We start from the raw sequence: 13,605 nt of genomic DNA on the forward strand, positions 1-13,605 counted from the left end.
ATAAGACCTACAGCAGTGTTTCTGTGAAAGAGAGAAATTCTGCACTGAATTGTTAAACGGAAATACATTGAGTCTCCTGTGGTTGACTAAGCATTTCCAGAGAGAAAAAGCAAACAAGATAAGAATATCAATTGGACAAGAATAAAATAAATAAATAAACAAACAAACAATAATAAAAAAAAATCCAAAAATCTTCTTTCATATTTTCTTCATAAATTGCAAAGGTGAAGAAGAAAGGGGAAATCTATTCCCTTCCCTGACTGCTTGTTTAAAAATAAATAAATAAATAAATAAAATAAAATAAGACAAACAGAAGAGATATTGTTCTCCACTCCACAGCAACTCTTGGAGAAACACAGAAGGCTGGGATGCTGTTGAGGCTTGATAAATTCTATGTAGTAATTCCAGAGGGCAGTTGTTGACTGATGTACTATTGTTCACTGATCTGTAAGGCTGCAGAGTTCTTGGCATTGGCTACGTTAGTATAACAAGTGGACCCACTTGATGTAGGAGCAGTAAATATTGCATGAGGTAGATCATTAATGGGCCTTTTCAGTTCATGCTGCCAGAACTGTGACAGATCTCCCATGGTTCAGTAAGGTATAAGATATTTTTCATATCACTTGTCCATTTAATCTGATTTATTTAAAGGTCAGAAATTTGAATTGCTGTTTGTATTTTGCAAAGCTTGATTTCTTGAACTAATATATGAGAACTGCTGTTACAGATCTGAGCTACTACAGATTAAATGCTTGTATTTTCTGTTGTTTTTTAGTATGTTTTTTTGAACTGGAGAAGGACCAAATGATATCAGAGACTAATCATTCTGACAGATGAGCTATAGAGTATCCACTAAAGTATAAGTACGAAAAGAGATAATTTAACGTGGCATTTTGTTGGTGTTCAGGAATTAAATTCCTTATATAAAATTACAATGCAGTGGGAAAGATTGGATAACCCCACATCCATACTTCTCAAGTTTAATTTTATCTTCTGTTCAAGAGAAAAAAATAATTCATTTTAACTACAACAACCAGTATAAGTTATAATGATCTTATATGCCCCTCAGTAATGCTAAAAAAATGTAAGAGGCTTTATTGGCCTAAATTAAATAAGAAGTTAGAGCAGTGTCCCCCACTGACTTTTGCCATTATCCTGATACTGAAAGTACTTTCATTAAAACAGGAGAAATATGAATTTAGATCAGGTCTACCTGAAAATGTAGTTGTCCCAAAATTGAAGGAATCTCTTGTGTGCCACAACCCACAGGAAAACACAGGTACATACCAACCTTCTTCCTAACTAACAATGAAATTTAAGGAAAAAAGGTGAGTACCTTGATTGCCAGGCCTGGATGCTCAAGTGTTATTATATAAATTTGAGAGGTTTATTAAAGCATTAGAGAACTCTCAGAGCAAACAGGGAGGTGACTTTTTTAATTTCCAGACATTTATTGCTGTCTTGAAATAAAAGCTTTAAAAGCAGCCTAATTCACCTGTAATATGCAAGTCTCATTCTGAATCATGTTGTAAGGTCCCATTTAAAGCAATTAAAAGTATGTTCAAATCGGTCTTTAATAAACTAAGCAAATATATATATATATATATTTTTAATTTCATCAATTTACACCCTTTTTTCAAAAAAATATGGTTAATATATGCTTAAGTGTTTGGCTGAATGATTAACAATATATTACATAAAAACAGAATAAAGGACTTGCAATTCTTGGAGAATTTTAGTTTAATTATTATTTTTACCCCACTCTTGCAATCTTGAATGATGGCTTAGACTTTGTACAACCCAGTAGCTTCTATTACAGTTACTTTTTTTTTTTTTTTTCTCAGTTGGTGTAACACATGTGAGGTCTAACTTAGAAAACTAAGTTATGAATACTAAACATTGCAGGTTAGTGTTACTGGCATTACTGTCATGCTGGAGCAGACCTGTGATACACCCTGTCCAATACTCTTCCTGTGAGAAGAGCCAGTACCAGATTTTCCTGAAGCAATTCACTGCATACAGAGTAACCAGTATCTTGTGTAAAGACACTAAGTACAACACACATAGCTTTTTTTTTTTTTTTTTTTTCTCTCTTTTCTCTTTTTTGAGCATTATGGTAGCAGTACAATACTGTACATACCTCATGAGTCTCTAAAAAGCCCCGAAACCCAGCAGGTGCAGCACAGCATGTGCACAGCTGACCTCAATGTAAGGTACACACCTTATGAGAATAATGTACTGTAATAGCAAAAAAGATAAGGAGACAAGGAAAGATCAACTGAGAATGGCCTAGAAGGACTGACCACTGGAGGCACACCTTCCTCCCCTGTCCTGTACAAGCAATATATAAAGCACATACACTTGGATTTCTCACTGACATGCTCTGAACCAAAATACAAAATACTGCCTGCAAAGCCTAAGTAAAAAGTAATTTTCTGCCCAGTGCTGTCACACTTGCAGCTTACTGTGGTGCATATAGTGTCTGAAGACATGAAGAGACAGCACTGACAGAAATGTAGTTAACTGATCCCCCTTGCAGCCTTTCACAGCTTGACCATTGTCATGTTGGGTTGTGCTGTCTCTAGGGGTGAGAAGAATCAACTCCCTCCAGCTAATCTTGTCTCATCTCGATTCATTATCACGCCACTGCTAAATGTGCTGCCTCCCCAGATCTCCTTGCAAACTGTTCAATTCTGTCAAAAAAGATGTTACCCTAAATAGTTACCTAAGCTTTTTCTACTTAAATGACAGCTGATATCTTTATTTGAAATCAACTGTCTTTACACAGAGCCTAATTTGCTTTTGCCCCTTTCATTGCTGTTAGAAACTTTTTCAAAGACTGCTCGGAAGTGTAGATGCTCTTAGTGTACATTAAAATGTCATTTCAATGCCTGTTTGGATATTATTGATTTCAGATAACAAGTAGGTGAAAGAGTCCAGGGAACAGTGCTGTGTGATTGTTGCTGTGACACAGTCAGCCAACACTACCCTGGACAGAAGATTTTTTATCAGAATCAATACAGTCTACTTATTTCAGGCTCAAAGTTCCTTCAATAAAATATGGAGACGGATGGTATCAAAACACAGGTGATATTATTTCCATTTTGGCAGTCAGACACTTATATCGCCTCGTTAAGAAGTTTTAACTTTGAAGTGATGTGCCTCTTTTCTTTTTAATTATCCTTATTTTTACTATTCAACAAAGCCTCTGTCTTTTATCCCGTATATTTTTTTCCATGTACTAAACTGATTTCATTTTCAGTTTCAACAAATTTCTTGAATTTCCTTTTCCTTAGAAACAATAGGACAACACCATTTCAACAGTAAAATACAAAACAGTAAAATCAGCAGTAGTTTTGCATCTTTTCATAATCAAGAACAAATGAAAGACTATGAATTCATTTGTACCACAGTAACTGTTAATGGTCTGACCTTAAATATAGATTTCAGCATGCAGGGTGAGAGGGTGTTCCTGAAGAAGTCACATGTCTTTATGAAAGTAAGAGGGTGAAAAATCAAGTCTCCAAACATTTTCAAGGAACTGAAGTAAAACTGGAAAATATGAAATACATATGAAATAAGTCCTGAGTTTGCCTGAGTAAATGTCTGCTTAAATGTAAGTATTCAAAAGTCTTTCTTCAGGATTTCACATTGCCAAAAATTAAATTTAGCCACAAACATATTTGTTTCCAGGCAAGCTTTTAGGAGAAAGATTATCCCCCTGAAACAATAGTAATAAAAAGACCCCATCATATCTTGCCTTTTGTGTAACCATCAGGAAGTCAAAGACAGGGAAACGACACGTCAGAAAATAAGACCTAGCAATTTCATCTGAAACACTTTTACCAGATTTGTTGATGAATCATGGCCTTTGTCACTCAGGACTTGTCCAAAGATGAAACCTAAAGTTGCGATTAACTTTAGCTCCAACTCAGTTCCCACTAAAATCAATGGAGAACAATGGAAATGTGCATTTCTCCAGGTACCCATAACTCTTTACTCTCTTGACTACTGAAGAAGCCTAGCTTGATGCCCCTCTATAAGAGTCATAAGGTGGATCCAGGAAACTACAGGCCTGTCATCCTGACCTCAGTTCCAGGAAAGGTGATGGAACAGGTCATCCTGAATACGGTCACGCAGCATGTGCAAGACAACAAGGGGATCAGACCCAGCCATCATGTGTTCAAGAAAGGCAAGTCCTGCCTGACTAACCTCATCTCTTTCTATAACCAGGTGACCTGCCTGGTGGGTGAGGGAAAGGCTGTTTACAGAGTCTACCCAGACTTCAGCAAAGCCTTTGACACGGTCTCCCACAGTATGCTTCTGGAGAAGCTGGCAGCCCATGGCTTGGATAGGTACACTCTTTGCTGGGTTAAAAACTGTCTGGATGGCTGGGCTCAGAGGGTGGTGGTGAATGGAATGAAATTTGGATTATTTGGATAATTTCTTTGAAAATTCTGAGACTGAATTAATCAGTTAATGGATTCTGGATGTATTTTTGCATTTATATCCTTAAAGCAATAAACTGTGGCTTTATCTAGTTAAAGATCCAAGGTAATAGACACTAATACCAACTTGCTATACACATAGGAGACTAAGATGATGTTGAAAGTCTTCCTGAATTGTAAATATTACAAACACAATAACAGTGGTCAAAAGGGCTTGGTTGCGATTCTTCTTTTCTTTGATACAGTTTAGTTTATATCTTGGCACTTCTTTGTTCATTTATCAGCAAGTGGGAGAAATCACTGTATTGTCTCCTCAAAAACTCTAGGGAAAGTGGCTCAGAAATTTCAAACTATCCTTTGTGTTCTTGCCATCTTCAAATCTAACCATTCAGCAGTGGAATGCTGCTCATAATTCAGTAATATTTAGTTCATTAATTCCTTTGGGGATTGTTGATAATTATATTGCAGTATGATTTCCTCAAAGATATCATACAGGCCATTGATAAACAGCTGAGGAGTAAAATCAGGGGATTAACTGTAATTATAGCAAAGTGGTTTGCTATTTAACTAATTGAATAAAAAGTAATTGGATTATGTATGATCTTCAGTAGCTCCTAGACTTTAAACTTTAATTAAATTATCATACTTCTTATTCAAAAATGGAGTGGTTAAACATTAGCTATTTTGACACTACAAATGTAGGAGAAGCAAAATATTTGTGCTGAATGAAATGCTCAGTGTTAGCAGAGTTTAGTAACAAAAGAAGCTCTCGCACAATTCTGTCACTGTTATTTTTTCATTTACATACTATTTAAACATTCTTCCTTGATTGAAAAAATATGAGAAATGACAGATATTCTATTCCTAAATGATTAAACACATTACATTCATTAAGCTAAACCTGATTACATACTTTTGTCTGAAAGTTTTTCAAAAGGAAATCTATTTGATTTTCTAGTATCAATTCTATAAATTGTGTTGGATGAAGTAGAGGAAAAAAAAAAAAGATGCTTGAATTGTAATTTTATTAAATTATAAGTGATCTATTTATAAAGTATTAATTTATTATTTTCTAAAGGTACTATTACTGAGAAGATTAATATTAAACAGAATTCTTGAAATAAAAATACATATTGCAAATGCAGAAGTAGAGTTACTCAAAAACGTAAAAAAAATGAAAAGGTTCATGAAAAGTGGTTCTTAGAAAAATATTTTTTAGATAATAGAGCTAAGGAACACTGATTAAAACCAAATAAGACATTAGGAGGGCAACAAATGCATTCAGTTATGAGAAACAGAGATGTTAGACCCCAGACCGATTTAAGAGTAAATCAAATTTACTACATGGATAAAAAGAGGCAAGTTTTCTCACTGCACAATACATATAAAGTTTGCTTTATAGGGGTGGGTGTTTCAATCTTAAATAAATAAGGACATTAAAAAAAAAAAAAAAGATAATTTTCCTACATCATTTAAACACAGTCTCCGGTCACGCAGTTAACAGGATCAATTTGGGCCTATTCTCAAGGGCCAAATTTGGCTTCTAACACGGGCAATAAGATTTGAAAATTGATTCTGTACTCAAAAGGAAATTAATGTAACAAAAATAAAATTGGAGAGTTATGCTCATGCATTTTGGTTTCTTTGCCTTGCTACTGAGTCCTGAACTAACCAAAGCCTATTGATCAACTTGTTGAGCAGACCTACCGAGAATGTTGTAATAGAACAACTCAGAGACAATAAAAGAGTGTATTAGCTTTTTAGAATCATATTTAAAATATATGGGAATACCTTTGCAGTGTTTCTCAGACAGCAGAAGTTAGATTTAACTTACATTGAAGATGAATTTGGAGATGAACCAAGAATAAAGACAACATACCTGGAAAACATAAAACTCTTCCAGGTATCAGATGTGACTCATCAAACTCATTTCCAAAAGAAGATACAGTTGCAAGATAATTTTTAAAGTAGACTCATCTTTAACTGAATTCTGTTTAATAAATCCTCAAACCGGAAGAATTTAACAAATCCTCAAACTTCATCTCATTCTACTTAAATTATTATTAGCATCTGATGCAAGATGCTTGATGCCTAATCAATGGTGACTGGATCAAGTTCCTTTTTAAAACATGTCTTCAGTATCCTGTGCAATATTCTGTCTTTGAGCTTGGAAGGTTAAAACCCACAGAAAGACCATATATGTGAGTCTGATACTCTTGAGTGTGTAACAGATACAGACTTCTCACGTTCAGCATAAATAAATAAATAAATAAATAAATAAATAAAATATTTTTGACAGGTATAAAGCCAGAGAGTTTTCAGAATTCAAAAACAAGTATCATGCTTGTTTGTATTCAATACAAAATACAAAACCATGGTGTCCACTGGCAACTGGTCACCAGCGGTGTTCCCCACAGGTCAGTGTAATATCTTTATTGATGACTTGGATGAGGGAATTGAGTGCACTGTCAGTAAGTTTGCAGACGACACCAAGTTGGGGGGAAGTGTCGATCTGCCGGAGGGTAGGAAGGCCCTGCAGAGGGACCTGGGCAGGTTGGATCGATGGGCAGAGGCCAATGGGATGAGGTTCAACACGGCTAAGTGCTGGGTCCTGCACTTTGGTCTCAACAATCTCATGCAACACTACAGGCATGGGGCAGAGTGGCTGGAAAGCTGTGCAGAGGAAAAGGATCTGGGGGTGTTGGTTGATACTTGCCTGAAAATGAGCAGGCAGTGTGTCCAGGTGGCCATGAAAGCCAAAGGCATCCTGGTTTGTAACAGAATTAGTGTAGCCAACAGGAGCAGGGAGGTGATTGTCCCCCTGTACTCTGCTCTGGTGAGGCTGTACCTCAAGTACTGTGTTCAGTTTTGGGCCCCTCACTACAAGAAAGACATTGAGGCCCTGGAATGTGTCTACAGAAGGTCTGCAAACCTGCTGAAGGGTCTGGAATGCAAGTCTTATGAGGGGCAGCTGAGGGAGCTGGGATTGTTTAGTGTGGAGAAGAGGAGGCTCAGGAGAGACCTTATTGCTCTCTACAACTACCTGAAAGGAAGTTGTGGGCAGCTGGGGGTCGGCCTCTTCTCAGAGATAACTAGCAATAGGCCAAGGGGGAATGGCCTCAAGTAGTGCCAGGAGAGGTTCAGCTGGAAATCAGGAGAAATTTCTTCTCAGAAAGAGTAGTTGGGCATTGGAATGGGTTGCCCAGGGAGGTGGTAGACTCATTGTCCCTGGGGATGTTTAAGGAAAGGTTGGATGTGGAACTTAGCGACATGGTTTAGTGGGTAATATTGGTGGTAGGGGGATGGTTGGACCAGATGGTCTTGGAGGTCTTATCCAACCTTAATTAATGATTCTATGATTCTATGATATTAACGGTGCATTTCACTGTCATGTAAGAGATTGTAGCTGTGGATGGTCACTCACTATTCAAGAGGATATTTTGATCTAATGTTGGAAAAAATTAGAACAAGTAAATCTGTTTTGTTTTGTAGAAGCACAAAATAGAGAAAATTTTAGCAATTGTATTAAAATTGACTGTTTTTCTCTAGTAGGTAAAAGAAGATAATGAAAAAAATATATTTGCGATAAATTTATTTTTGAAATATTTCTGACAGCCATAAAGGACATAAAAACAGAGACGTAAAAAAAGTGATACAATCTGTTTTTACCTGTTGCCCATACTCACCAAGAAAGTTATTCAAGTTAGCATGTGTTAGATAAACTTATCAAACTACTTCATCACAGTGCTCTCATCTTCTACCTTGACACCTAGACCAAATATAACCGAATCATGACAAGTAGTCAATAATAAAAATTCAGAAAAGCATAAAGCATTATATTGGTTGTTAAAAGAATGATTCTGTATTTAAATCTGAGCCTTTTTCTTCTCCCTTTCTTTTTCTGTTGTCATCCTGCTCTCTTTACCAATCACCATTTCTGTACTGTGTAGTCATTCTCCCTATGTTTTTCATGACATAATGAATAGCAGATGGTGTGTACAAATACTCCTGGCTTTGACAAATACATAGCTCTGTTTTCTCCCTCCTTCAAGTATTTTAATCTCAGGGGAGAAGATGGAGCAATGACTACAAGATTATAGAGCACCTGCACACCTCAGAGGATACCAGCCTTTAAGGTATTTTAGGGAGTGCCTCCCAGACATATGGATAGACTAGTTTCTGAATTCAGAAGCAGGTAAAGAAAGCACGCGGAACACTCTCTCGTAATTGTATTCCTTAGTGTTCTCTGAGCTTTCAGATTTCTTCAGGGATTTTAGGTGGCAAAAATGAGTAGCAATATGGGTTATAACACCTTTACTCCCCACATTCCACAAGCAAGTAATCAGGTAAGCACCAGACTGAAATTCTTCTACACAAGAATGCTGATAATGTGATGGTGGGTTCACAGCATCAGAAATTATGTCCAAATATGAAAGCCAGTGATACTCTGGATTCAGAACAGCTTTTTTGCTTCAAAGCCTACAAATGGTGTTAATGAGAATAAAAGGTAGATTTTTCTGCATGGCTCTGGAATTAAAATATGGAACAAAATCCTAGTTCAAGCAGGTATCTGAAAAGATATTAGATCATAAAATGAAGGAGAAAGTAAAATAGTTTTTTTTTTTTTTTTTAAAAAAATCTTATTTATATATCATTCACTATGAGCAAATATAAACATTTGTATTATTTGTATTATTTTATTTAACTTGTCAAATATTTTGACCATTTAGAAAATCTGGCTGTGACCTTGCATGCCAAGTCTGAGCTTATAGCAATTTTTACAGCTGAGTTATCACCCCTTGAAGACTGGCATTATAATGAAAATGCTGACACAACCTTTACTACAGCAATGCTGCTATAATAAAATTTATAAGGGGCAATCAAGTCTCTAGGATGTCTCAGGCGTTGTCATCTCTTGATGCATTTCTTGGTACCAAAATGGATCTAAAGAGCGATCTTTCAAATGATTATATTATTGCAGTAGCTCATCAAAGTAGTGCTGGAAAGAACACTGAAGTGATTTAATTTCGAACATCTTTTTGTTGTTCTTTTGAGAAATACAAAATTATGTAATTCTTGAAGAAAAGGTAAGTAAAGAATTGTACTGAAGAATGCTGACGCTTGTAGACTACAATTATCATTACCTCTTATTCTTACCAAAATGTGTCATGGCCTAACATATCACAAAAAGATTAAACCACCTATAAATTCTTTAAAAAAATAGTAATCAAAGACACATATGACATTGAATTTTAGCTTAAAAGGAGACTACTGCACACAGCAGGAAAATGTTAATCATACAATTATAGCTTATCCTCTCAAATATTTCATTAAGTTCATTCCAAAGGTTCAGTTCATTCGAGAAAATGAGGTAACAATAACACTAGTGGCAGTGTGAAAAATATGAAATGGGAGGGCAGACAGTATGTTTTCCTTTTCAAGAATGCTTCTTAGGAGTTGCAGGCTAATCACTTAGTATGTACTTTTAAATTAAAGAGCACTATACCGATAAATACTAAATGAGAATCTTTCTATTTGTTATTCAGCATAAAAATGTTAGAAAATGTATGAAAGATGTGTTATGAGATGAAATTCTAGAGAGATAAACAAAAGGAGTTCTCACCATTTGGAAGTCAATACCTAAAATGCATTTGGTTCCTTCTGGAAACTACTTCATAGAAAGTCATATATATGTACATTCATTCAGCAGGAAGCCCCTATTTATGAATAATAAAGCATAAAAATTAAAGTGTGAGAAATTTATTAGGATAAAAACATATGTCTCTGCTACCATAACCAGTATTGGAAAGCATTTTCTGTTTTATTATACTGAGGGGGAAAAAAAAAAAAAAAGGAAGAAAAAAAAAGGAAAAAGGAAAAGTTATTTTAAGCGTAAGTGAAAAACTAAACTGCAGACTAAAATCTATGTTCAAATCTTTCTATGAATGAATAAGTTCAAATTTCATCTATGTGACCTGGCCCATGTAAGATTGAGAACTTCCAGTTTTACCGTGTTTTAACATGTTAAAAAGGCTAATAGAAAGGAAACTTGAAAAGTTAAGTGTATGAAATTATATTCACAAAAGATCAGAACTCAGCTTACCTCAGGAATAGAGTGTTTTTGCACAGTAAAATTCAGTGGGGTCTATTCAAAGTCCTTTGAACTCACTGAAAAGAAGTACAGATTAACTACAGAAGTTAGCTACTGAACTTCAAGCAGATTTTGAGAGTTTCGGTGTTAGTTTCCTTGCTTCTGAACATATGTGACATTGGTTAATACTGAAGATCTGATAAACCACCTACAGCTAGGCACATCATGTCATACCACAATGTATATATACACTCTACAGTTGAGCATCACATCATATTATTTTAGTACCATGTATGGATGATGTAATTTTATATTTTAATCAATGTCCAAACTTTAGGTAAAACAACTGCAACATAGCTCAAGACAAAGGGTCCATATAGACCAATAATCTGATCTAGAAGGGGATACTATTTACACAAAAATCATGTTGTCTTAGCTGGTCAGCTCTAAAAATGCGACCTTATGGGCACATCTCTAACACAGACCCGCAGGCTGAATAATCTGAAGACACTACTGAGCTTCATATAATACCCTGAAATGTCAGCAAAGTTCAGCCTTGTGGTATGCTTTGTTTGCTCTTAAAACAGATCCTTAAAAACCACCAGCAAGTAATGCTGCTGCATTTTTTGAAATACTTTGTCTGTCACGTATTTTACAGTTTTATATAAGTATACAGCTTTTAATACAGAGTGTTATATTGCATGTTTTGGATGTCACGTGGCAGTGTCTGCCTCAAGAAGCTGCAAAGTATCAAGTAACTGTCATATGATTTATGATCAGCAGCATATTTATATTCCTCATTACACAAACCTTATCGTATTCCTAACTATGAAATTATGTCCACAAAAGATCAGAATTTGGTTTATCTCAGGAACAATGTTTTTACACAGTAAATTTCAACTCTGAAAATACATCCTTATGGGCATGTTTCTGTCGCAAAAGAACATCCTAAGGCAAAAAGCGCAAACAGAAATGCGCAAAAAAATTGCATGTAACTAACATTTTTTTTTTCCTTTTATACATTAATTTCTAGAAAAGTTGAAAACTGTCAAGTTAGAAAATTATAAACATTCACCATGCATAGAAGTTAAGAAGAAAATAAGAACAATTTCATGTAAACAATAAATGAACAAACATAAAAATATTCTCAAATAGAAACATAAGACTCGTGTGAAGCAGAAAGGATGAATGTTACTGATGATTAAAGTAATACAAGCGTTATGTGTTGTTGGTTGTGGTTTTTTTTTTTTTTTTTTTTTTTTTTTTTTGCTATGCACTGAAAAGGTACAACATTAGTATGAATATTTTTTCCTTTAGAAATACCAACACAATTCATGAAATAATACATGATATCATGTATTTATTTCAATGTTTGAATGCTTGTTTGTTTGTTTGTTTAATTCTGTGATATTCTAAGGTATGAATATGTGCAACGTGCTAGGTTAAGAAAGGCAAAGATTCAGGAGTAAAATTTTGAGACTAATCTTATTCAGACAGAAACAGCAAGATTATTAGCTTTCTAACTGCATCTAAAACATTTCAGATTTTATTTTTCATTTATTTATTTATTTATTTTCATACAATCAATATTGCAGCAATTCCTAAGGCTGAATCTGAATGACATTGTTGAACAGAGTAGAATTTCACCTATGAGAATGAAATTGGAGAACTGGCAGATGTAGAGGTACAAAATCTAAGCTTTGCCCATTGCTATCCTATCTGTTCTTCAAAATTTAAAGTGACTTTTGAATATATTTCAATAAGTAGCTGAGGTTTCTCTTCAAAGCTAAGGCTCAACTAGCACAACAAATTTATGCATATGAGAAAGCATAGAACCATAGAATGGTTTGGGTTGAAAGGGACCTTATAAGGACCACCCATTTCTAACTCCCCTGCCGTGGGCAGGGACACCTTTTGCTAGATCAGGTTGTTGAAAGCTCTGTCCAGCCTAGCCTTGAAACAATGTCAGAAAAAAAGTCTTGCTCCTATTCATCATCTCGAACATTTAAGTTCACTTTTGGGAGAAGAACTATCTGCAGTAGATAATTTTTATATTTGTGCTTCTACAGTCTCTGACCATGTGGTGACTCATTCCCTTTCAGCTCAGTAAATTAAAAGCTCTAGCACATCCATTTGACTGTGTGTAGATATCCAGTGAGAGTGTGACTGACCTTGCATGATTTGCATGGTCATTCATAGCTTTTTGTGTAAGATTAAAATCACAGATTCCACTTTCTTTCTGAAAAAGAGTTGAATGAGTGACAGTGAGAACAATATCAGGAGGGTGCAGCCTGCCTTTTGCACAGGAAGAGATGATACGGCCTTAGTAGACTGGAACAAAGACTGTGTATGGAAGCAGTTCAACTCTGTGACCTGTTTCAGGAAAAGATAATACACAAATAGTTTTGTTTGTTTGTTTTGGTTGTGGAGTTTTTGTTTGTTTCTTTCTTTCTTTTTAGTATGTTTCCTCCTGCACTGTGTAAAAGATGAGAACACCCTGAACACATGAACAAAGGTCTTGGTGACAGACAGTCATGTGGGACTCAGCCATAAGGACTAAGTTATATGCTACTCTCTGAAAGGCTGCCGATATGAAAGTCTTTCAGAATCCTAAGTCTCTGGAGTTGAATCTAGTTTGTATCCCACAGTCTCATTGGAGTTTTCCTGAGTTAATGCTCTTAATCTCCCCAAGTGCTTTGTACTGAAAGGGCCAAAATGTTCAAATTTTAGATCAAATAATAGATCAAAAACACCCGGAATTGTATCAATTTAACAAACTTTATCAGTTTATATGGCTTGAAAATATGGAATTAGGAAAGGTTTAGTATTATACATTTGTGAAAATTGTATTACAAACACTGAAAGATTTAACTCACCCTTTCACACTTCATGTGTAGATTTGATTCATGTTACCTGGCAAATAAGTCACCACTGATAGTAGTTTTAGGTGATTAGTTGCCCATTGGAATCTCTGCTGCTGAAGACATCTGGTGGACATATTATCTATCAGATAGCAATGGAAATTGTACACGGAAAAAAAATTGTGTTGCCTGAGGTGTGATGTTC

This window comes from Cygnus olor, chromosome 1 (genome assembly GCF_009769625.2).
Source record: "Cygnus olor isolate bCygOlo1 chromosome 1, bCygOlo1.pri.v2, whole genome shotgun sequence".
In the NCBI taxonomy this organism is placed as follows: Eukaryota; Metazoa; Chordata; class Aves; order Anseriformes; family Anatidae; genus Cygnus; species Cygnus olor.